The sequence below is a fragment of the Benincasa hispida genome, chromosome 1 (assembly GCF_009727055.1).
Source record: "Benincasa hispida cultivar B227 chromosome 1, ASM972705v1, whole genome shotgun sequence".
Taxonomy (NCBI): domain Eukaryota; kingdom Viridiplantae; phylum Streptophyta; class Magnoliopsida; order Cucurbitales; family Cucurbitaceae; genus Benincasa; species Benincasa hispida.
In genome coordinates, this window is record NC_052349.1 from 60,140,985 (window position 1) to 60,164,489 (window position 23,505).

At 39.7% G+C, this 23,505-nt stretch overlaps 1 long non-coding RNA gene across 1 annotated transcript; it reads left to right on the plus strand.

The window, feature by feature from the left end:
- The first annotated feature begins 2,171 nt into the window (after positions 1-2,171).
- On the plus strand, positions 2,172-3,487 carry LOC120070174. Its single transcript, XR_005479808.1, has 3 exons — positions 2,172-2,597; positions 2,698-2,770; positions 2,846-3,487. It is a non-coding gene; the product is annotated as an uncharacterized LOC120070174 (long non-coding RNA).
- Positions 3,488-23,505: the final 20,018 nt, after the last annotated feature.

Here is a 23,505-nt window from a genome sequence, read left to right on the forward strand (position 1 = left end):
TAATTTAATTAATTATTGGATGTCAATTTTTGGTCCAATGTTGCTATCTATTATTTTATACATGTGATGTATGATTTAATTTTATTATATTACATAATGTATGTTATATAGATTAAAACTCCACCATAGGATATGATGGAGTTAGCATGCAATTAGTGGAAACAATTGGGATCTTAAGCACTCTAATTCCATCAACTTTAGCATAGAAACATGCAAGTTCATAAACTAAAAAAAGGATTTTGAAGATATACCTTTGAAGAACTTTTCAATCTTTGAATCCAACTTGAATTTCCTCTCCAAATGCTTGTAGACCACCATTTGATCTTCCCTACTATTCTCTAGGACCTTAGATTGGGTGGTGGAACCTAAAATGAGATGAATTTAAGAGAATTTTGAGAAGAAATTATCTGGTTTATAGCTAAAGAGTGAAGAACTTCTTCTTCAGCCTTTTTTTCTGCAAAATTAGCCATGCAAAACTCTAAAAACAGCTCGAATTTGTTGAGTTTTTATTTAACTCAAGCATGCATTCAGAATGCATCCAAGATTGACACCACCAACTTGTGGATTAAGTGAGAATTTAGTGTCTAATGTCCCACTAAGTTGAAATTTTGATTTTAAAATCAAATTTATTTAAAAGTCAATTTTAAAATCAATTTTATTTAAAAATCAAAATTTTCAAATTTAAATTTAAATTTCCAAAACTTAAATTAAAACAAAAATTGATTTTATGATTTTATTATTTGAATTTTCATAAATTTCAATTTTCAAAATTAATTCAAACAATTAATTTTTAAATATAATTTAATAAATAATTTAATTAATTAAAATAATTCAATATCCAATATTAAGTTATTAATACACCAATTCCACAAACATGAATATCTATTCATGCCATTAATATTTAAATCAAATTTAAATATTATCTAATTTTTCAATTTCGTTTAATTTGATAATTAAACATGTGATTATATCATATATAATTATTGATTCCCTTAATTCGAATTTGAACATTTCAAATTCTCTCATCATGTTATTCTAAGGTTTAATCCATTTGTGAGCTAGTAGGAGACCTAATGGACCTACAGATCATGGACTCCAATGAACCGAGATTAATTGGCTAAACTCTTTAAACCGAAGTAATCAACATTCGTATGTCATATATAATTACCTAGGTCATTGCTTTGAAATAGTCCGTCTTAAACAGTAAACAATATTATAAAGCAAGAATGACTTATTCCTTGGTCTGGTCTTATATAAACTCTTTGCATAAGACATCCTCACTCGCATGTCTCCTCATAAACGATTCGGGATCACTTCGTTTGTACAAAGTACAAAGTGGACCACATCTGATAGTGTTTCCAGAATAAGATACTCAGCCTTATCCGTATACTTATGGACCATTTTGGCTATCTACTCGAACTTGATCCACTCTTACGTCTCCACATAAAGTCCAAGTACTCATGTAGTGGCCATAGATCTTAGTTTATTAGATTTTGTGCAATTTATATATTCAATAACAGTTTTATTGAACAAGACCTCAATAACATCTTTATTGAAAATGGAATATGTTTAATCTTACAAACTGCGAGTTTTAGGACATACAACCCAATAGGATAAACATAAATGTTGGGTTATATGTCATGAAACTCATAGTTTGTAAACTTTAAACATGTTTCTATATTCGATAAAGATGTTATTGAGATTATTTCATTAAAGTTTTTATTGAATATATAAATTGCATTAATAGATTCCTAAATCTAATAAACTAATGAACCCATGACTATAACATGAATATTTAAACTTTATGTAGAGACATAAAAATGATCAAGTTTAAGTATATAGCCAAAACGGTATATAAGTATATAGATAGGGTTGGGTATGTAACACCCCACATTTTTTTTATTAATGTAATTTCACTAATTTTTATTATTTGAGGGTATTTTTGGAATTTTGAACTTCAATTGTAATTGCGGGAAGTTAATGAATTTGACGTTGAAATTATTCAATTTGAAAATTAATGACAGGAATTAATTCCATTTTTGGGAAAGAAAAGAAGTTAATAAAATAAAGTGAAATAAGGAAAAGAATAAAATAAAGTTTATTTTATTTCAAGTTTTTAAGTTATTATTATTATTATTATTTTAATAAAAACAAAAATTTCCCTTCTCCTTCTTCCTCACTCCCCCTCCCCCGTGAAAATGCTCGCCGTCGAAGCTCCCAGCAGCCGCAATTTCCACAGAGCCTAACGCCGATGAGCAGTCGCCGATCTGAAGCCTCTTCAGCGCGCCACTAGTCAGACGTGAAGCCCAGCCACACGTTAGCTTCGTTCGACGTCGTCTGTCAGATCTGTTGGAGTCGCGCTGGCCTTCACGCGCGAACTAGCCCAGCTGAGCGACGCCACCACTTCGAGCTTCAACTCTAGCCGCTGCCTTCATGACTAGCCACCACACCATTTCTTCCAATAGCCACTCGACGCCACCCAACCCTGTTTGGTTGAGGCCGAGCTGCTCGTCCAACCCGACGCCCGAGCCCAGCCGCCGATCTCCGTTGGTCACTGCCTTCCTTCGCTGTCGTTCATCGGATTTCGGCTAGTGTTGGTAAGTTTTGGGTAAGAGCAGTTGAGTTTTGGAAGGTTCTTGGTTGCCCATTAAATTTTGGATTCCTTTTTGGTTGATGTCGATTATATTTGGAATTTAGATCCAAGATCGGCGTACTTCGGAGTGCACAACGTGCTGCCTAGCGGATTCGAGTTCGTTCAGCAAGTAGTTTGGTAAGCGTTGTGATCCTTGTTGTTGGTTTTTGGGCATCTATTGATTATTGGACTAAATAATGGTTTAATTTTAAGTATTTTGAAGGTTCTAAGTCGTCGTCCATTTGGGTTTTAAAATCTGCCAAGAGGAGATTTTGGAGTCGAAATCTTACAAGTGTTTGTTGATCAAATTTCGTTTGGGTAAGTTAATTGGTGATCGTTGGATTAAATTTGTATGTTTGGGTCTTGGTTCCAAAGACTGAAATTTAGTATTATGTCTGTATTAGGGGACTTAATTCAGGATTTATTTTGTTGGAGACCATTATCTTGGATTAATATCTGAATTTGACTTCGATGTAAGTAATCCTACCCACGGCCAGACACTAGATATATGCCAGCATGATAGTTGATTATTATGACAAAACGATAGCATGATAGATGGATAGTATAGTATGACCGATATATGTTATTGTATGAGAATCTGAAAGATTTATTGATGCACGTAGATACTTGCATGCTAGTAAGAAATGATACTTGATTCACTAAGATTGTATTTGATATGAAGATATTGAGGCATATATGCATGTGGTATAGCCATGATGTTGAGGTGTATATGTATGTTATAGAACCATATTGTGATAATTGTGATGTTAAGACTGTGATAGTGTCTTTACTGATTAGTTAGATGCCCACTAGATATTGTGTTTCCTTCGGGATCCACCAAATATTGTGTTTCATTCGGGATTCACCAGATATTATGTTTCCTTCGGGATTCACCAAAGATTATGTTTCCTTCGGGATTCACCAAGGGTTGTGTTTCCTTCAGGATTTACCAGAGGTTATGTTTTCTTCGGGATTCGCCAGGGGTTATATTTTCTTCAGGATTCACAAAGGGTTGTGTTTCTTTCGGGATTCACCAGAGGTAGTGGGCATACTTAACTACAGTAGGATAGAAATTATTTTTTCATGTATGTATGTGTCCCAGGAGGACTAGAGCAGTTTTTATGTTCCACCAGGGGTGGGCATCTAGAGAACATAGATGTCTAGCTCGACCCCAGTAGTGGGATTACTTACTAAGTATTTTATATTCATCCTTTCTCATGTTGTTGTTTAAGGTAAAGATAGAGATGCACCGACAATTGACAAGCGGAATTCGTGATCAAGTCACTGGGACCAGTTTTATGCTTCCGCTCATGATATTTAAATTTCTTTCCATGTTTTTTTTTTCAACTTTCAGTTTTGCTGTTTGAAACTTACTATTAAGAATTGTTTTTAGACTTATTATTATCATTTATGATTTATGGGTACCTTATTATTTGCTTTTAATATTTGAATTTAATGAAGGACTTTTGAACTTACCTTATTTATATAGCATTTATTTCACCATAAAAGGGTGTCGTTTTAAGTTCCATGCATGCATGTATTTAGTAATGGCCTAACTTAAGTCTTAAGGGGTCGGGTTATTACAGTTGGTATCAGAGCCCATGTTTTGGGTTCTGTAGACTGACTTACTGATGCTTGATTTTATGAAGTGAAATTATGGATGATATACGATGGTGAAATTACATTGTGCACTCAAGTTTCCTCAGTGGAATCCAAGTGTAAACTCCACTGAGTTTCCTGGTAAGTCCAGGGTCAAACTCAGGGACTTGTGAAAACAGGTTGCGTTGATAATTTTTTAGAAAAACTTTGTGGTAACCAAATAAATAAATAGTTGTTGGTTTGTTGTTGATTGCGTTAATGAAAAATAAACAAATGCGGCGGATTTGAGAAAAGCCAGTTGTGTGATAGATGCACTGAGTATACGGATGAACGGGTTGAGAAGGTCTTTAGCTAGCATTACTTGGGAATGCGTTTATGCGATCATGCTACAACCATGAACAACAAGTCATTTTCCAATGCAAATGCGATGCTTCTAAGTCTAGGATGCATGTGTTGAATGTAAAAGTGTCCATAGAGCTTATTCCTGAGTCTCTACTCTTTTCCTATGCGATGATGCAAAATGCATAAAGGCAAGGTGACCGTATACAATCATATTCTATCTCTAGGATGTATGCGATGTGTTAATAGCGAATAGTACTTATTCTTAAGCTCCTATCTCTTGATTATGCATTCTAATCTGGCTCTCCCGAGCCTAGATTCTAACCTGACCTTCCCAAGCCTAGATCCTGTCCTTAGACTGCCCTCCCGAGTATCTCTAATGGACGAATGAAGCATACATAATACAATTGCATAGAATGAAGATTCCCTAGTTGTGCTAGCTAAATGCTTCTCAACCCATTCAACTGATTTAGTTACTCATGCGTAAATAACAGAAAGTGAACAGATATAGAGAAGTAGATTCCATTTCGATAAATGAGTGGAGTACAAAATAATAATGGAAGTTAAAAGTAGAGAGCCTGGTAGAAATTCTTTGCTGATCGAGGCTTGTACACTATAATTCTTTATTCAGTTCCAAAGATATTTCTGCTTCTGCAGGCGTTGGTCCTCTCTCTGTCCTTGAAGCTTTCGGCGTTTTCCCAAGCTTATCGGAATGATCTGTCGGCACAACCTCCTCTCTCGCGTCCGCCTTGAAGTAAAAGAAAATCTAAGAACTAGGCTAAACTCGTAAGATGGAGAACTCGTGACTGATGGAACGGTGAACCCCTTTTCTGAAGGATGCCTTTGGTATTTATAGAACATCCAGGGTGAACGGTGGCTTCTCTCTCATGATTGCACAGATGGGACGACTTTAATTCCCTGATTGATGCGCCTAATATTTGTCACCAAAAAGCTGAATGTACTTGTTATCGTTAACGACTGTCAACTTAATTCAAATTCGACTGTCAACAGCTTTCTGTCTCATCGTGATTAATTAGTCTTTCAACCAGATGCACCCACCATGTTGCGCCGACCAAGTTGCGGCAATCCTTCTTGAGCAAATGTTTGTGAACACGATCACCGCAAAGCCTTGCGGTGATGTTGCGCTCAACCAATGATTTTCTATGATCGCAATTTCTGCCTTGCGTCATTGCATATTCTACACAAAAATACAAAAATCAACTGTTCTAATGCGATGAACACATGAGACTGCAATATTATGAATCTAATGTTTTTTGGACACAATTTAACATGTTTTATCAATGCAAGCCAGCATTGTTTAAGAATTTAGCACTATGATAACGTGCATTTCTACCCGTTATCACACCCCCAAATTTAAACAATGCTTGTCCTCAAGCATAAGCTAAAGATTTATTTTAGCGAATTGACCACAATGTTCTTTTTCCTAGATTTCTCAAGAATGCTTCGTTCAAATCCTATATACCAAAATTTCCTTAAGTTTTATTCAAGTCTCTTCTTAAAATGTTTATAAGACCTAGGGACTACAAGCTTAACCTTCAAAAGGACTTTACTAATTTTCGAAACATCGCATGATTTATTTCAAAAAGAAAATTTTCCACCGGGGTATCAAATGATTTTATACTTGCATATTTCTTGACATTATTATATTTTTTTTTTCTGACCTTGCGTTGATCCAAGTGTCTTACCTTCGTTTTGGCTTGCCCCCACGTGTGTCATGCGGACATCCAACTACGAGCAATGCGCTCTTTCTCAGACTAAACTCATACATACTTGGCAGCGGAGTTGTGGTCATTTATTTATGCATTGATCCTGGTGACTTACTTTCGTTTTGGCTTGCCCCTGCATGTGTCATGCGGACATCCAACTACGGGTAAGTGCCTTTCACAACTTAACTCTTATCAACATGGGTTTCCCATTGCATTGACAGTGGAGCTATTATTCTCAATTTTTTTTTTTAGAGTAGCAAGGTCGAAAATAAATACCTCACCCCCAAATTTAAAATGCGGCAATGTCCTCATTGCCAAAAGATTGAGATAAGGCATGCGATGTTCTTAGAAAGCTTCGTAAAGAAAGTTTGAAAGAAAGCTAGCAAACTCCTAACTTCTAGAAATATTTTATGAGGTGACTATCATAAAGTTAAGATGACTCTAGTATATACGAAAGAAATAGAAGCATGTTTTTCATCGTTGAAATCATACTTGGCAAAGAAACAGCATGCGATGTCTTACTAAATTTATCTATGTCAAATGATAGCGGTAATCAAAGAGGATGCGGTGATAAAACTCTTAAACCTAACATGCGATGCGATAACGCAAAATTTGAAATAAAGATAAGGAAGAATACACCTCCAAATTTGCGTTGTCGCCGCAGTGTGTAGCGCATCATCTTGCCGATCTCTCTTCTTTGGATTGCTGATGGAGTGAGATATTGCTGCTCATGTAAACTCTTCGCATCCTGTGCCTTAAATCGTGAAACAAACTGAGAGGGTCAAAGATTACACACACATTTAATTTTTATATAATGATCCATAATCGAGTAAAATGCAGATAATATAATGATGTATAAAGTATCGAAGAATGAGAGTTCCCAAGAACAAACAAGGCACCCGGGTTTTCAGATCCGGAGTGCTTTCTGCGTGGAAATCACTCACCACAATATGCCTTAACTCGCTGTCACACTAACTGTAAATGCTACGTTCTACATCCTCAGTGATCTAGCTCCACCGCACCATGTTGAAAATAAATCTTTAATGATGAGTCTGGCCCAGCAGATTAAATTTTCCCGGGAAGAGTTCATAGACGTGTTGAAGAGTAAGACTTGCCGACTTAGAGGTTCTTAACTGCAAAGATACAGAGAAAGTTATATTCGTTCCGCGTTGGTGTGCTCCTTGTAACTCCGCGTCTCATATACTTAATCATTCAAATTTCTTCTAGCTCGACCAGTGCATTTTTGCGCTCTTCTGCTTCTTCAGAATAGCCCAAGTTCAGACTTCTTTACCGCACCACTAGTCTGTATATCCAACTCCAGAGGAAAATGACACGCTTACCGAAATACCAATGCATATAGGACATACCTATGGGGTTTTAAATACAATCCGTATCCCACTAGCATCGTCAGCTTTGTTGCCCATTGTTGTGAAGGCTACCTTCTCGAGTATAGTTAATTTCCCTCGATGAAACTCGGTCTGACATCGCTGGTGGTATGCGTGCCATTTGTGAATTTGTTGAAAGTGCACAGCAACTCCTTACGTATGGTTAACAAAGGGGACCATTCATCACTTATGATGGCACGGGGAGTGCCAAAATGAGTGAAACTATGTTTCTTTAGGAATTGGGAGACTACTGCTGCATCGCTTGCGGTGCATGCCACTGCCTCTACCCACTTGGATACATAATCGACGGCTAATAAAATATAATGTTTACCATTCAAGGGAAGGAATGGTCCCATGAAATCAATACCCCATACGTCAAACAATTCAAGCTCCAAGATGGTGTTCATTGGCATTACATGTTTCCATGAAATGTTACCTGTGCGTTGGCACCAATCACATTTCATTACGTAGTCAGCTGCATCCTTAAACAATGTAGGCCAAAAGAATCCACTCTGTAAAACCATGGCTACGGTGCACTGTCCTCCAAAGTGCCCACCATATGGTGAGTCGTGACATTGCGATAATATGCGTTGTTGAGCAGCATTTGGTATGCATAATTGCAAAATATGGTCTGTTCCTTTTTTATACAGATTCGACTCATCCCAGTAATAATGTCTGCATTCATGTTTGAGTTTCCTCTATTGGTGGTAGGTGTAATCTTCAGGAAATTACTCGCAAACCAGATAATTGACTATGCTGCATACCAGGGCAATTCTTCAATATGGAATAGTTGCTCATTCGGGAACATCGCACTCACCTCAGACTCATTATAGTCAACCTCAGGATTTTTCAATCTGGACAAGTGATCCGCAACTTGGTTCTCCGTCCCCTTTCAATCAATTATTTCTATATAAAATTCTTGAAGGAGGAGAACCCATCTGATCAACCTTGGCTTTGCGTCCTTCTTTGTCATTAAGTACTTGATTGTCGAGTGATCAGTATGGATGAGTACCTTTGTTCCCAACAGATATGCCCAAAATTTTTCAACCACAAAAATACCGCGAGAAGCTCTTTCTCTGTGGTGATGTAATTCGTCTGAGTGGGATTTAATGTTTTACTCGCACATGCGATGGGATGCAAGATTTTTTTTCTCTTTTGTGCCAAAGCTGCTCTAATCGCATACCCGCTTACATCGCACATTATTTCAAAGGGCAGTGTCCAATCAGGTGCAATTAGTGCGGGTGTGGTAATCAGCGCATTCTTCAAAACTCGAAATGCGTTGAGGTAGTTGTTGTCAAAATCAAATTTTCTGTCAGCCTCTAACAACGCACTCAATGGTCGCACTATTTTGGAAAAATGTTTAACAAAGTGTCTGTAGAATCCAGCGTGCCCCAAGAAACTTCGTATAGCCTTCATGCTTGTTGGATGTGAAAGTTTTTTAATTGCTTCAATTTTTGCTTTGTCCACCTCCAATCCATCCCGGGAAACCTTGTGCCCCAACACTATGCCCTCCTTTACTATGAAATGGCATTTTTCCCAGTTAAGCACCAGATTCGTCTCTTTGTATCTCTTCAGTATCTTCTCCGAGTTGGCTAGACAGACTTCATAGGTGTTCCCATAAACAGAGAAGTCGTCCATAAAGATTTCAACAGAGTCCTCAAGATAGTCCGAAAAGATGGCCATTATGCACCTTTGGAATGTGTTTGACGCATTGCAAAGGCTGAACGGCATGCGGCGAAAAGCAAAGGTCCCATATGGGCAGGTGAATGTGGTTTTGTCTTGGTCTTCTTAAGCTATCATAATCTGATTGTACCCGACATAACCATCCAGAAAGCAATAAAAGTCATTTCCAGCTAGACGGTCTAGCATTTGATCAATGAACGGTAGAGGGAAATGATCTTTCTTTGTGGCCGCATTCAGCTTGCAGTAGTCCATGCAAATGCACCACCCCGTGACGGTTCTTTGCGGGATTAACTCATTGTTTTCGTTCGGGACTACTGTCATGCCACCCTTTTTTGGCACACACTGCACGGGGCTGACCCACGTGCTATCTGCTATAGGATAGATAATGCCCGCATCTAACCATTTAATGATCTCCTTTTTATGACCTCTTTCATCGCAGGGTTGAGTCTGCGTTGATGTTTGATCGTTGCCTTGTGGTCCTCTTCAAGACGATTGCGGTGCATACAGTACGCTGAGCTGATTCCTCTAATGTCAGCGAGCGTCCAGCCAATTGCTCGCACATGCTTCCTTAGAATTCTCATCAACTCATTCTCTTGGTCTTCATTGAGCTCAGAGGAAATGATAACTGGAAGCTTCTCGTTCTGCCCCAAAAATGCGTGCTTTAAATGATTCGGTAGGGTCTTTAATTCCAGTGTCGGTGGTTCTTCTAAGGATGGTTGCGTTGTTTTTCTTTCTTCTTTTTCTTTTGGCTCTTCTTCTTGGTCTGCGATCGTTTCTTTTTCCTTGCTTGTTTTTGTTATGATCGCATTACAGGCAGCAACGGATGCGCTGGCATCCTCTTCTTCATTTTCTTCATCAAACTTTTCTTCTTCAATCAAATTCTGGTTGTCATCTGAGTCATGCAGGTCTTCTTCATCCGAAAACTTCATGGCACGAATTATGTTGAACTTGAGCTTCTGTCCGTTGATGCTCAAAGTGATTTCCCCTTTATGCACATCAATCTGAGCAAAACCTGTTGTTAAAAATGGTCGCCCCAAAATGATGGGCACATCTTTGTCGACCTCGTAGTCCAAAATGATGAAATCGGCTGGTAGGATAAATTTATCAATGGTTATCAGCACGTCCTTCACCTTTCTCTTTGGATGCACCAGAGATCTATTGGCTAGTTGGAGAGTTATCGTTGTGGGCACAAGTTGCCCCACATTTAGCTGCCTAAAGATTGACAGAGGCATCAAATTTATGCTGGCTCCCAGGTCACACAAGGTTTGCCTGATGTACAGTCCTCCTATGGAGCAAAGAATAGTAAAGCTCCCAGAATCGCTCATCTTCGGTGGAATTATTGATTTTGAACTTTGTGTTAATGCCACCGTGGCAAACTTACCAGCTTTTCTCTTCTTGGTTACCATATCCTTCAGAAACTTTGCGTAGGAAGGCATTTACTCAATTGCTTCACTAAATGGAATATTAATATGTAATTGTTTTAACATAGATAAAAAGCATTGGAACTGTACCTCTTCGTTATTTTTCTTTCTTAGTCTCGGAGGGAAAAGGGGTAACTGCACTTTCACTACCCCCGTCTCAGTTGGTTTTGAGGTTGACGCAACCTCTGGTTCTATTGCTTCTTTTTCTCCTCCTTCTTCTTGCTTCACCGCAACTTCAGATTCCTCCGCAATGGAAGCTGTCCAACTAAGCTTCTTCTTTTCTCTCTCCACAGTCTTTCTACTTTGCAATGTCACAACCTGACATTGCTCTTTACCTGAACCTCCCGGGTTGTGTTGGAGTTTTGATGAACTCGGCAGAGCCCCTTGCGGTCTACTCTTTAGCTCACTCGTAATCTGGCCCATTTGTAAATCTAGATTGCGGATGGACGTAGCCTGACTTTGAAGCACAATTTCGTTTTTCTCTATGTATTGCTTCAATAAGCTTTCCAAGGAAGAGGATTGCAATGGTTGTGAGCTACATGCTTGATTGTTTTTCTGACCATTCTTGCATGGGAAGAATCCCACTTCTTTCTGTGCCATGGGTTGGAAATTCTGTTGCTGATTCTTCCAAGTAAAAATTGGGGTGGTTTCTCCACCTGGGGTTGTAGGTATTTGAAAAGAGATTATTTTTTACAAAGTAAACGGATTGTGAATTTTGCGGGCAATCTTCCATCGCGTGCCCATCACCGCAAGTCGCACACCTTGCAGTGTTTTGACTCATTGCGTTGATTTGCCCATTTTGCGGTGTTGGGTTGCTGATCGCAATTCCCTGGATTAAGTTCATCATTGCGATCATCTGATTTTGTAGTGAAGCAATAGCACTATTACTTGCGTCATTGTCTTTGATTCTCAATCTCTGACCACTCTCTCTCCAATCTTCGTGGTTCTTAGAGATGCAATCCAAGATATTCTTCGCCTCGTCATACGTTTTATCAAGCAAACCACCAATGGCTACCGTATTGGTAGAGGTCTGTGAAGCGGGATTCAAATCATGATAAAAAATTTCCATTCAAAGGCAGTCTGGCAAACCATTGTGTAGACAATCCCTGACCAACCTTTTAAACCTCGCACAGGCATCGCTGAGCGATTCGTCCATGTCTTATTCAAAATTTGTAATTAGTTTCCTTCGTCTGCCATTCTCAGTAGGTGGAAAGTATTTCCTCATAAACTTCTCCATGACCTGTTCCCATGAAGTGATCTCTCCCGGTTCGAGAGAATACGTCCATTTCCTAGCCTGATCACAGAGAGAAAATGGGAATAATGTTAGTCGAACTTCTTCGGTAGAGATGTTCAAGAACACAAAAGTATTGTAGATTTCAATAAAGCTTCAGAGGTGGGCGTGCGGGTCCTCACCACGCCTTCCTCCGAATTGTCCTGTAGTATGGATCATCTGCAGCATCACTGCTTCATTTCGAATCTACTTCCATTAAGGGTAGGCCTCATGATTCCTGAGAGGAATCATAGAGTTTTGGCGAGCATAGTCTCTAATAGGTCTATTGCGATGTTTTGCCAGCAGGATTGGATTCGCCATGACATTATTTTTATTTGGTGCTCCATTTCCAGGCTGCTACGCCATCTCTTCTTTATCTAATTGTGGTTGTTGTTTGCCGTCTCTCAGTCTCTGTCTAAACATTCTCTCAATCTCTGAGTCGTAATTCGCCAGAGATTGAGAGTCTGCAAAGAAATCAGAAAAATTACTGTTAGCATACTATTTTGCTGAAGTCCTCCACAATGCCGTTAAAAACTTGCTTGATTTTATGAAGTGAAATTATGGATGATATGCAATGGTGAAATTGCATTATGCACTCAAGTTTCATCAGCGAAATCCAAGTGTAAACTCCACTGAGTTTCCTGGTAAGTCCAGGGTCGAACTCAGGGACTTGTGAAACCAGGTTGCGTTGGTAATTTTTTAGGAATACTTTGCGATAACCAAATAAATAAATGATTGGTTGTTTGTTGTTGATTGCGTTAATGAAAAATAAACAAATGCGGTGGATTTGAGAAAAGTCAATTGTGTGATAGATGCACTAAGTATGCGGATGAATGGGTTGAGAAGGTCTTTAGCTAGCATTACTTAGGAATGCATCAGATTATGCGATTAGGCTACAACCATGCACAGCAAATCATTTTCCAATGCAAATGCGATACTCCTAAGTCTAGGATGCATGTGTTGAATGCAAAAGTGTTCATAGAGCTTATTCTTGAGTCTCTACTCTCTTCCCATGCGATGATGTAAAATACATAAAGGCAAGGTGATCGCATACAATCATATCCTATCTCTAGGATGCATGCGATGCGTTAATAGCGAATAGTGCTTATTCCAAAGCTCTTATCTCATTATTATGTGTTCTAATCTGGCTCTCCCGAGCCTAGATTCTAACTTAACCTTCCCAAGCCTAGATCCTGTTCTTAGACTGCCCTCCCGAGTATCTCTAACGGAAGAATGAAGCATACATAATACAAGATAATCGCATAGAATGAAGATTCCCTAGTTGTGCTAGCTAAATGCTTCTCAACCCATTCAACTGATTTAGCTACTCATGCGTAAATAACAGAAAGTGAACAGAATAACAATGGAAGTTAAAGGTAGAGAGCCTGGTAGCAATTCCTTGTTGACCGAGGATTGTACACTGTAATTCTCTATTCAGTTCCAAAGATGTTCATGCTTCCGCAGGCGTCGTTCCTCTCTCTGTCCTTGAAGCTTCTGACGCTCTCTCAAGCTTATCGGAACGATCTATCAGAACAACCTTCTCTCTCACATTCGCCTTGAAGTAAGAGAAAATCTAAGGACCAGGCTAAACTCGTAAGATGGTGAACTCGTGACTGGTGGAACGGTGAACCCCTTTTCTGAAGGATGCCTTTGGTATTTATAGAACATCCAGGGTGAACGGTGGCATCTCTCTCATGATTGCACAGATGAGATGATTTTAATTCCCTGATTGATGCACCAAATATTTGTCACGGAAAAGTTGAATGTACCTTTTACCATTAGCGGCTGTCAACTTAATTTGGATCGACTGTCATCAGCTTTCTATCCCATCGTGATTAATTAGCCTTTCACCTAGATGCGCCCACCATGTTGCATCGACCAAGTTGCGGCAATCCTTCTTAAGCAAATGTTTATGAAGACAATCACCGCAAAGCCTTCTGGTGATACTGCGCTCAACCAATGATTTCCTATGATCGCAATTTCCATCTTACGTCATTGCATATTCTGCACAAAAATACAAAAAACAACTATTCTAATGTGATGAAAGCATGCGACCGCAATATTATGAATCTTATGCTTTTTGGATGCAATTTAACATGTTTTATCAATCAAGCCAGCATTGTTTAAGAACTTAGCACTATGATAACATGAATTTCTGTCCGTTATCACTTACTACGTCAGTCTAGGTAGTCCCTGTGGCCCAGTAACGGATTCCTCGTCATCGCCAGGGATGTCGTACTTATGAAAGTTTTCAGTGCATATATAAGATTAGTGATGTAATGTTTTAATAGCATGATTTCGGAAAAAGACCCAGAGGTAGATAGCTAATTTATGAGTTCGTGACAAGACATGACACCTAAACCTAGAGCAAGAAAGACTGTTAGAGGAAGGGTGCTGGAAGAGGGAGCTGAGAGTAGCCAGACTGTCCCGACAGCTCCAAATCCACCTATGACTCAAGTCGATGAGAAAGCAATGGAAGCCAGAATTAGTGAAGTTGTCGCATCCTCCCTAATGGAAAAATTGCAGGAGCTGATCCGTAACACGATGGCAGGCCAGACTGCCCAAAACCAGGCTCAGGAGGAACCGGTGTCACCTAAGCAGTTACAGCAGACCCGACCGCAGAATAGAGACATGCAGGGCCTGTCTCTTAAGGCAAAACATCTAAGGGATTTTAGGAAGTTTGACCTTTGCTCCTTTGATGGAACGTTGGCGGACCCCACTAAAGTAGAGATGTGGTTGTCATCTATAGAGACGATTTTCCATTTTATGAGGTGCCTGGAAAAGCACAAGCTCTAATGTGCAATTTTCGTGTTGACTGGCAATGCAGCAATCTGGTGGCATTCAGTAGAGAAAATGATTGATACTGGTGAGGAACTTGCAACCTGGGCGTAGTTCAAGGAGCGTTTCTATGAGAAGTATTTTTCGGCCAACACCCGGTACAACAAGCATGCAAAATTCTTGAACTTGAGATAGGAAGTTATGACAGTGGAAGAGTAAGGGCAGAAATTTGATAAGCTGGCCCATTTTCGAACTAAACTAATAGCCACCAAGGCAGCAAGGATAGAGAGATTCATTCAGGGTTTGAAGAGCGAACTGCGATGTTTGGTACATAACTTGGACCTCAAGACGTATGTTGCGGCACTGCGGGCCGCCGTGATGATTGATGCTGACTCCCAGGCAGGAGAAGAGTACAGGAGGTCGCTCGGGGTGGGAACCTTTGCGGTCAGAAAAGGAAGGCTGAGCCCAGGGCTCCTGAGCATCAGCAAAGGAGCTAGAATACTGTGAATGCTCCACATTAGTGAGGATAGCAGGCTCCCAAGTTATGACTGTCAAGGAGGATAGGCCGATATGTACTACTTGTGGTAGGCGACACTAGGGATGTTTGCCTAGCCGGCTTTGGGGTTTGTTTTCGATGTGGCCAGAAGGGGCATATGTCGGAGAAATGCCCAAGGTGGAACCCGCATGAACTCAAGGGCCAGCCTGTAAGCTCGTTTCAGTGAGGCCTGAGTCGTTAGCAGCAGAAGGGTAGGGTGTTTTCTACCACTCGGCGTGAGGCCGAGAAGTCAAACCTAGTGGTGATAGGTACGTTTCCCATTTTAGGGCACCATGTTTTAGTTTGTTTGACTCTGGCTCATCGCACTGTTTATATCTTCCGTATTTTTAAGGCATGCCATGTTAGAGTCAGAACCTTTGCCCTTTGTACTGTCTATTTCCACTCCATCAGAAAGATGTTAGCTACAAAAAAGATAAAAGCATGTCAGGTAGAGATAGCAAATCACGCATTAAATGTGGCCTTGATAATTTTAGATATTCGTGATTTGATGTGATATTGGACATGGATTGGTTAGCTGCTAATCATGCCAGCATAGATTTCTCCCGTAAGGAGGTCATCTTTAACCCCCCCCCCCCCCAGGACCACGTTTTAAGTTTAAAGGGGGTGGGACCGTGGTCCTACCCAAAGTGATTTCAGCATTAAAGAGCAATAGACTGTTTGACCAAGCAGCCTGGGGCTTTACGACCAGTGTGGTTGACACTAGAGAGGTTGAAGTCACCTTGACTTCAAAGCCAGTAGTGAGAGATTTTCCAGACGTTTTTCCAGAGAATCTTTTCGGACTGCCCCCGCAGCGGGAGATAGATTTTGCTATTGAGTTGGAGCCAGGCACAACCCCTATTTCGAAGGCTTCATATAGGATGACACCAGCAAAGTTGAGGGAACTGAAGGTCCAATTGCAGGAATTGTTGGACAAAGGTTTCATACACCTTAGTGTGTCACCATGGGGTGTACCTGTTTTGTTTGTGAAAAAAGAAAGATGGATCGTTACTTCTGTGCATTGATTATAGAGAGCTTAATAAGGTGACCGTCAAGAACAAGTACCCCTCCCTAGGATTGATGACATGTTTGACCAGTTGCAGGGAGATACGGTGTTCTCAAAGATTGATCTCTGATCAGGATACCATCAGTTGAGAATAAAGGACAGTGACATACCCAAGACAGATTTTCGTTCGAGGTATGGGCATTATGAGTTCGTTCGGCCTAACGAATGCCTCAGCAGTGTTCATGGATTTGATTAATAGGGTGTTCAAGAAATTCCTCGACACCTTTGTGATTGTTTTTATTGATGACATCTTGGTTTATTCCAAGACAGAGGCCGGACATGAGGAGCGTTTGCGGAAAGTCTTGGAGACGTTAAGGGACAATAAGCTGTATGCTAAGTTTTCTAAATGTAAATTTTGGCAGATATCCTTTCTAGGGAATGTAGTATCGAAGGAAGGTATCTCTGTCGATCCTACAAAGATTGAGGCAGTTATGAGTTGGACTCGTCCAACCACAGTCAATGAGGTGCGCAATTTTTTGAGGTTAGCCGACTACTATAGATGATTTGTAAATGACTTCTCTAACATAGCCGCCCATTGACTCAGTTGACCCATAAGGGAGCCCATTTCGTTTGGAATGAGGTTTGTGAAAACAGTTTCCAAGATGTCAAGCAGAGGTTGGTTTCAGGCCCAGTTCTTATAGTACCAGATGGATTAGGTGGTTTTGTCATTTATAGTGAAGCGTCCAAGAAGGGGTTGGGATGCGTGCTGATGCAGCAGGGCAGAGTAGTTAGTTACGCTTCAAGTTAGTTAAATAAATATGAACAAAATTATCCCACACACGACTTGGAATTAGCAGTAGTGGTTTTCGCTCTCAAGATCTGGGGGCACTACTTATATGGAGAGAAGATACAGATCTTCACCAACCACAAGAGTTTAAAGTAATTTTTCACTCAGAAGGAGTTGAACATGAGGCAAAGAAGGTGGTTAGAGTTGGTAAAGGATTATGACTTTGAAATTTTGTACCACCCAGGAAAGGCAAATGTAATGGCAGATGCTGTAAAACCCGAACTCTAATTACCTTAAGTAAGAGTAAGTAGTGTGATGTCTTCTAATGAGTTAAATGAAGCCATGTTTTAGGAGGGATAGAGGATGGAAGCAAGAAGAAATAAGCTCTTGTGTAGTAAAGTGTAAACCCTGAATTCTAAGTTTCCTAAATAAGCATGTTTAGCCAAAGGAATGATATATATTAAATATCTAATAAGTGAAAATCCATGTAATTTATAGAAGTTGTGGAGAAAAGAAAAGAAAAACATATTAAATAAGGAAACTCACCTATAGGTTTAGCTGGAGGCACTGAATATGAGGTGATGTAGCAGATAATTCTTGAACTCGGGAGTCAACAGGAAGATTAAAAGGCAGAAGAAGTTTGAAAGTTTGGTTTCGACAATCTACATGAGCAAATTTAGTGAAATTAGTGCCATTTGAAATCTGGGAGAATCTAATTTTCGAGGTTGTCTTACCAGAGAAAGATTGCAGAAGAAGGAGAACAAAAGTGAGGAAATAGCAAAAGAGGCAGAATCTCAGGTTAATCAGGGCCCGAGGTGAAGATTAGAAGCTCTAGGCCAAACTATAAGGAATTTTTTGCTGAAATTTTAAGGTAAGAAATTAACTCAATTCTAAACAAGTATGAATTTTTGAAGTTGTAATAGAGAATCTGTACATAAGCAGACAGCTGCTTGGGAAGAACAAGCAAACAGCTCTCCGTTGAGAGTTATAGCGAGATATGAAGAATGAGGATCTCGCTCTAGAAGAAAATCTCACTAGAAATTGGGTTGAATCTCGCTGGTAAGGTGAACATTGCTAGGAGGAAAGTTTGCCAGGAAAAGCTTGATCTCGCTCATAAGAATGAATTCACTCATGATAAGCATCTCGCAAGTAAAGTTGTCTTTGATGATGAAAGTTCCATTAGTAAATGAACTATTTGAGGTATTTTGCTAAGAATTCTAAGTAGTTTAACCGGGAATTATGTCCTTTCAGGCCAAGAAGAGCTAGGAGAGACGTATAACCCGTTAATAGGCCAACGAGCTGTGAGTAAGTATGTGATGATTTAATGTTTTAATGATTTAGAAACCATGATTTCTTTGAAGTTATTTCTCATGCTAAGTGTTTATATGAAGTGCCAAGCAACCTATGTTTGAAATTATTTCTCATGCTAAGTAAAGCATGTTTTCCATGGAAATGGACATGATTTAAGTATGTTATCTTGTCCAAATACTTTCAGTATGTTTTAGTAACTCCATTTTCATGATGTTTACTAATGTATGAGTGTTTCAAGTATGTTATTCGTGTCTAAAGCATGCTAATGGTTTTTATGAGCTAGTTCAACATTATTTAAGCCAACTTATTTTACAAAGTGTGAAGCATGCGTTAGAGTGAAGCTAAGGTTGAATGAAGCTTGATGTATTATGTTTTAAATACTTAAGGTTGTCAAAGTACATGCGTTGGTATTCCTAAACATAATGAAAAGGAATACTGAATGTAACGACCCGTGTTGGTTTGTGGGGACAACTTTTCCTTCTCGAAGCATTCAAGGCAAGTGAGAATGACGTAGCCAGGTCGCAGGGGACGCAGGGGAATACCGGGGCCATCAAGGGGCAAATCCAGATTCTGAATCCTGGGCCTGGGGCGTTACACTGAAGGTAGATAAAGTATCCTAAAGAGTTTTCTTTACTATATTTGAGAGCTATTCTTTTAATGCTCTTCGAGAACTTGATAACATAAATGTACCTCGGTACATAGAAACTCCATGTGCACGTAGGTAATTATTAATGAAAGGCCAAAGTATGGGTCTCCTAGGCCATATAACAGCAAAGGGAGGCTGAAGTATGGGTCTTTTACGCTATATACCAGCAAAGGGCGGTCGAAGTATGGGTCTCTTGGCCGGTAACAAATGTTGGGAGCTAGAGCGATGTATGCTTGTTCTCAACTAAGGAATAATGATGTTTAATAGTAGTTAAATGTTGTTATCAATGTTTATGTTTAAAGGAAGTTGCTTGAGATGCCATTGGTTTATTTAAAGAGATCGACGTGGGGATCTCACCTAGCCATAGTTCAGTATGAGCAGGTCGAGTAGAGGTCTCTCCTAGCCATGGCTTAGTGTTGGGAATTAGAGCGATGAATGTTCATTCTTAACTAAGATTTAGGTTTCAAATACAATAGTTTTAAAGGTTTTATGTGCACGTTTGCTTGGTATATTTTAGTTACAGTACTATGTTTTCAAGCTTTTAGTTTAAGCATGAGATTTACGTTTTTATTAAGTCACTCACTGGACTTCTAGCTCACGTTTTCAAATGTTTCCTTTTTCAGGTAGCGGTCAGTTCTCAAAAGACTTTTCTGCTGCTGCTCTACCACTCAAAGAAACAGGATGAAGGAAATGTAATTGAAGACCTATATTAGTTAGTACACATGTATCTGTCTAGTGACTAGTATTCTAGATGGGACTCACTAAGTTGTAATATTCAGGAATGAACAATGCTGCGAAACCCTTCATGTAAATGTGTTAAGTTCTGAGTTAATATGTTTGTGTATTGATGATATGTATGTAATCAGAGTTTGAGCAAAGTTTAATAGGTTAGATAGACAGTAAGTGCCAGTAAAAGGGTTGGTAACTGCTACAGTCACCATTCCATACAGGTTAAGAGGGTAATCTGGAGTGGGGTGTCACAGATGCCCTAAGCAGAAAGGTGGCTCATTCAGCATCCCTCATTACTAGACAGACTCATTTGTGTAAGTAGCCAAAACGGGCAGAAATTGCAGTGGTAATGGAGAAGGTCACGACACAATTAACATAGTTGTCAGTGGAGAAGGTCACGACACAATTAGCACAGTTGTCAGTGCAACGGAGTCTAAGGCAGAGAATCATTGATGTGCATCATTGTGACCCTTATCTGGAGGAGAGAGTTCGTATGGTGGAGTCAGGCCAGGATGGCGAATTCCCGGTATCAGCGGGAGGTGGTTTCCTCTTCAGGGACATTTGTGCGTGCCAACAGATAATGATATTAAAAATGAGTTGTTGTCAAAGGCTCACAATTCCTTATTTTTTATTCATCTCGGCAGAACCAAGATGTATCAGGACTTGAACATTATTACTGGTGGAATGATATGAAAAGAGAGATTGCGGAGTTTGTTAGTAAGTGTTTGGTGTGCCAGCAAGTGAATGCCCCGAGGCAGAAGCCAGCAGATTTGTTAGCCATTGAGTGTGCCAAAATGGAAGTGGGAGCATGTATCTATAGACTTCATCGTAGGGTTGCCACGGATAGTCAAAGGTTTTACGGTAATTTGGGATGTGGTAGATAGACTTATAAAATTAGCACATTGCATACCTGGAAAGTCCACCTTTTCAGTAAATAAATGGGCACAGTTATACATGAAGGAGGTTGTGAGATTGCACAGAGTGCCTGTGTCCATCGTGTCAAACAGAGCCCCTCGTTTCATGTCCAACTTCTGGAAGAGTCATCAGACAACTTTAGGGAATCGGTTGGATTTTTGTACAACTTTTCACCCATAGACTGATGGGCAAACAAAGCAATTGAATCAAATATTGGATGACATGTTACATGCCTGTGCCATAGAGTTTTCAGGAAGCTGGGATGCTCACTTGCATTTGATGGAGTTTGCTTATAATAATAACTACCAGTCCACTATTGGGATGTCACCATTTGAGGCCTTATATGGGAAGAGTTACAAGTCTTCTGTGTGTTGGGATAGGGTAGAAGAGAGGAAATTGCTAGGACCTAAACTAGTGCACACCATGAATGAGGCAATACAGAAGATCAGGGCTCGTATGCAAATAGCTCAGAGCAGACAGAAGAGCTATGCCGATGTGAGACGTAAGGACCTGAAATTTGAGACTGGTGTTAAAGTGTTCTTAAAAGTGGCACCCAAGAAAGGTATTATGAGGTTTGGTAGGAAAGGGAAGTTGAGTCCGAGATTCATTCTATCTTTTGAGGTCTTGGAACGAGTTGGCCCCGTAGCTTAGCCATTTGGCATTGCCTCCAGCACTGTCTTCAGTTCATAATGTCTTCCATGTTTCGATGCTGAGGAAGTATGTGACAGACCCGTCCCATGTAGTTGACTTCGAGCCCTTACAGTTGAATGACAACTTGAGCTACGAGGAGAAACCTGTAGAGATCCTCGCCATAGAGGTAAAAGACATTACGCCGCAGCGAAATTGCATTTGTGAAATTTCTATGGCAGAATCACAAGTTTAAGAAGGCTACCTGAGAGCGAGAGGATGAGATGAAGGCCCAGTACCCGAAGCTTTTTCAAGGAATGAACTTTCGAGGACAAAAGTTCTTTGATGAGGGAAGAATGTAAACACCCTGCATTTTTTTATTAATGTAATTTCAGTAATTTTTATTATTTGAGGGCATTTTTCGAATTTTGGACTTCAAGTGTAATTGCGGGAAATTAATGGTTTTGACATTGAAATTATTCAATTTGGAAATTAATGGTAGGAATTAATTTCATTTTTGGGAAAGAAAGGAAGTTAATAAAAATAAAGTGGAATAAGGAAAAGAATAAAATAAAGTTTATTTTATTTCCTTTTAAGTTTTTTATTATTATTATTATTATAAAAACAAAATTTTCCCTTCTCCTTCTTCCTCACGCCGCACCCCCCCTCGTGAACTTTCCAGCAGCAGCACTTTCTGCCGAGCCCAATGCCGACGAGCAGTTATCGATCCGAAGCCTCCTCAGTGCACCGCCGGTTAGACATGAAGCCCAACTGCATGTTAACTTCACTCGACGTTGTCTGTTAGATCCATTGGAGTCGCACCAGCCTTTACGTGCAAATTAGTCCAGCCGAGCGACGCCACTGCTTTGAGCTTCAACTCCAACCGCTGCCTTCACGCCTAGTTGCCACACCATTTCTTCCAGCAGCCACTCGACGCCACCCAGCCCTGTTTGGTTGAGGCCGAGCCGCTCATCCAGCCTGTTGCCCGATCCCAGCCATCGATCTCTATCGATCACTACCTTCCTTCACTGTCGTTCATCGGATTTCGGCTAGTGTTGATAGGTTTTGGGTAAGAGCGGTTAAGTTTTGGAAGGTTCTTGGTTGCCCATTAAATTTTAGATTCCTTTTTGGTTGATGTCGATTATATTTGGAGTTTAGATCCAATATTCGAGTACTTCGGAGTGCGCAACGTGCTGCCCAGTGGATTCGAGTTCATTCAGCAAGTAGTTTGGTAAGCGTTGTAATCCTTGTTGTTGGTTGTTGGGCACCTATTGATTATTGGACTAAATGATGTTTTAATTTTAAGTATTTTAAAGGTTCCAAGTCGTCGTCTATTGGGTTTTAAAATCTGCTAAGAGGAGATTTTGGAGTCGAAATCTTGCGAGTGTTTGTTGATCAAGTTTCGTTTGGGTAAGTTAATTGGTGATCGTTGGATTAAATTTGTATGTTTGGGTCTTGGTTCCAAAGACTAAAATTTAGTATTATGTTTGTATTAGGGGACTTAATTCCGGATTTATTTTGTTGGAGATCATTAGCTTGGATTAATATCTGAATTTGACTTCAAGGTAAGTAATCTTACTATTGGAATTGCCCACGGGCTAGACACTAGATATATACCAGCATGATAGATGAATATTATGATAGAACGATAGCATGATAGATGGATAGTATATATGACGATATATGTTCTTGTATGAGAATCTGAAAGATTTATTTATGCACGTAGATACTTGCATGCTAGTAAAAGGTGATACTTGATTCACTAAGGTTGTATTTGATATGAGGATATTAAGGCATATATGCATGTTGTATAGCCGTGATGTTGATGTGTATATATATGTTATAGAACCATATTGTGATAATTGTGATGTTAAGACTGTGATAGTGTCTTTACTGATTAGTTAGATGCCCACTAGATATTGTGTTTCCTTCGGGATTCACCAGATATTGTGTTTCCTTCGAAATTTACTAGATATTATGTTTCCTTCGAGATTCACCAGATATCGTATTTCCTTCGAGATTCACCAGAGATGGTGTTTCCTTCGGGATTCACCAGGGGTTATGTTTCCTTCAGGATTCACCAGGAATTGTATTTCCTTCGGGAGTCACCAGGGGTTG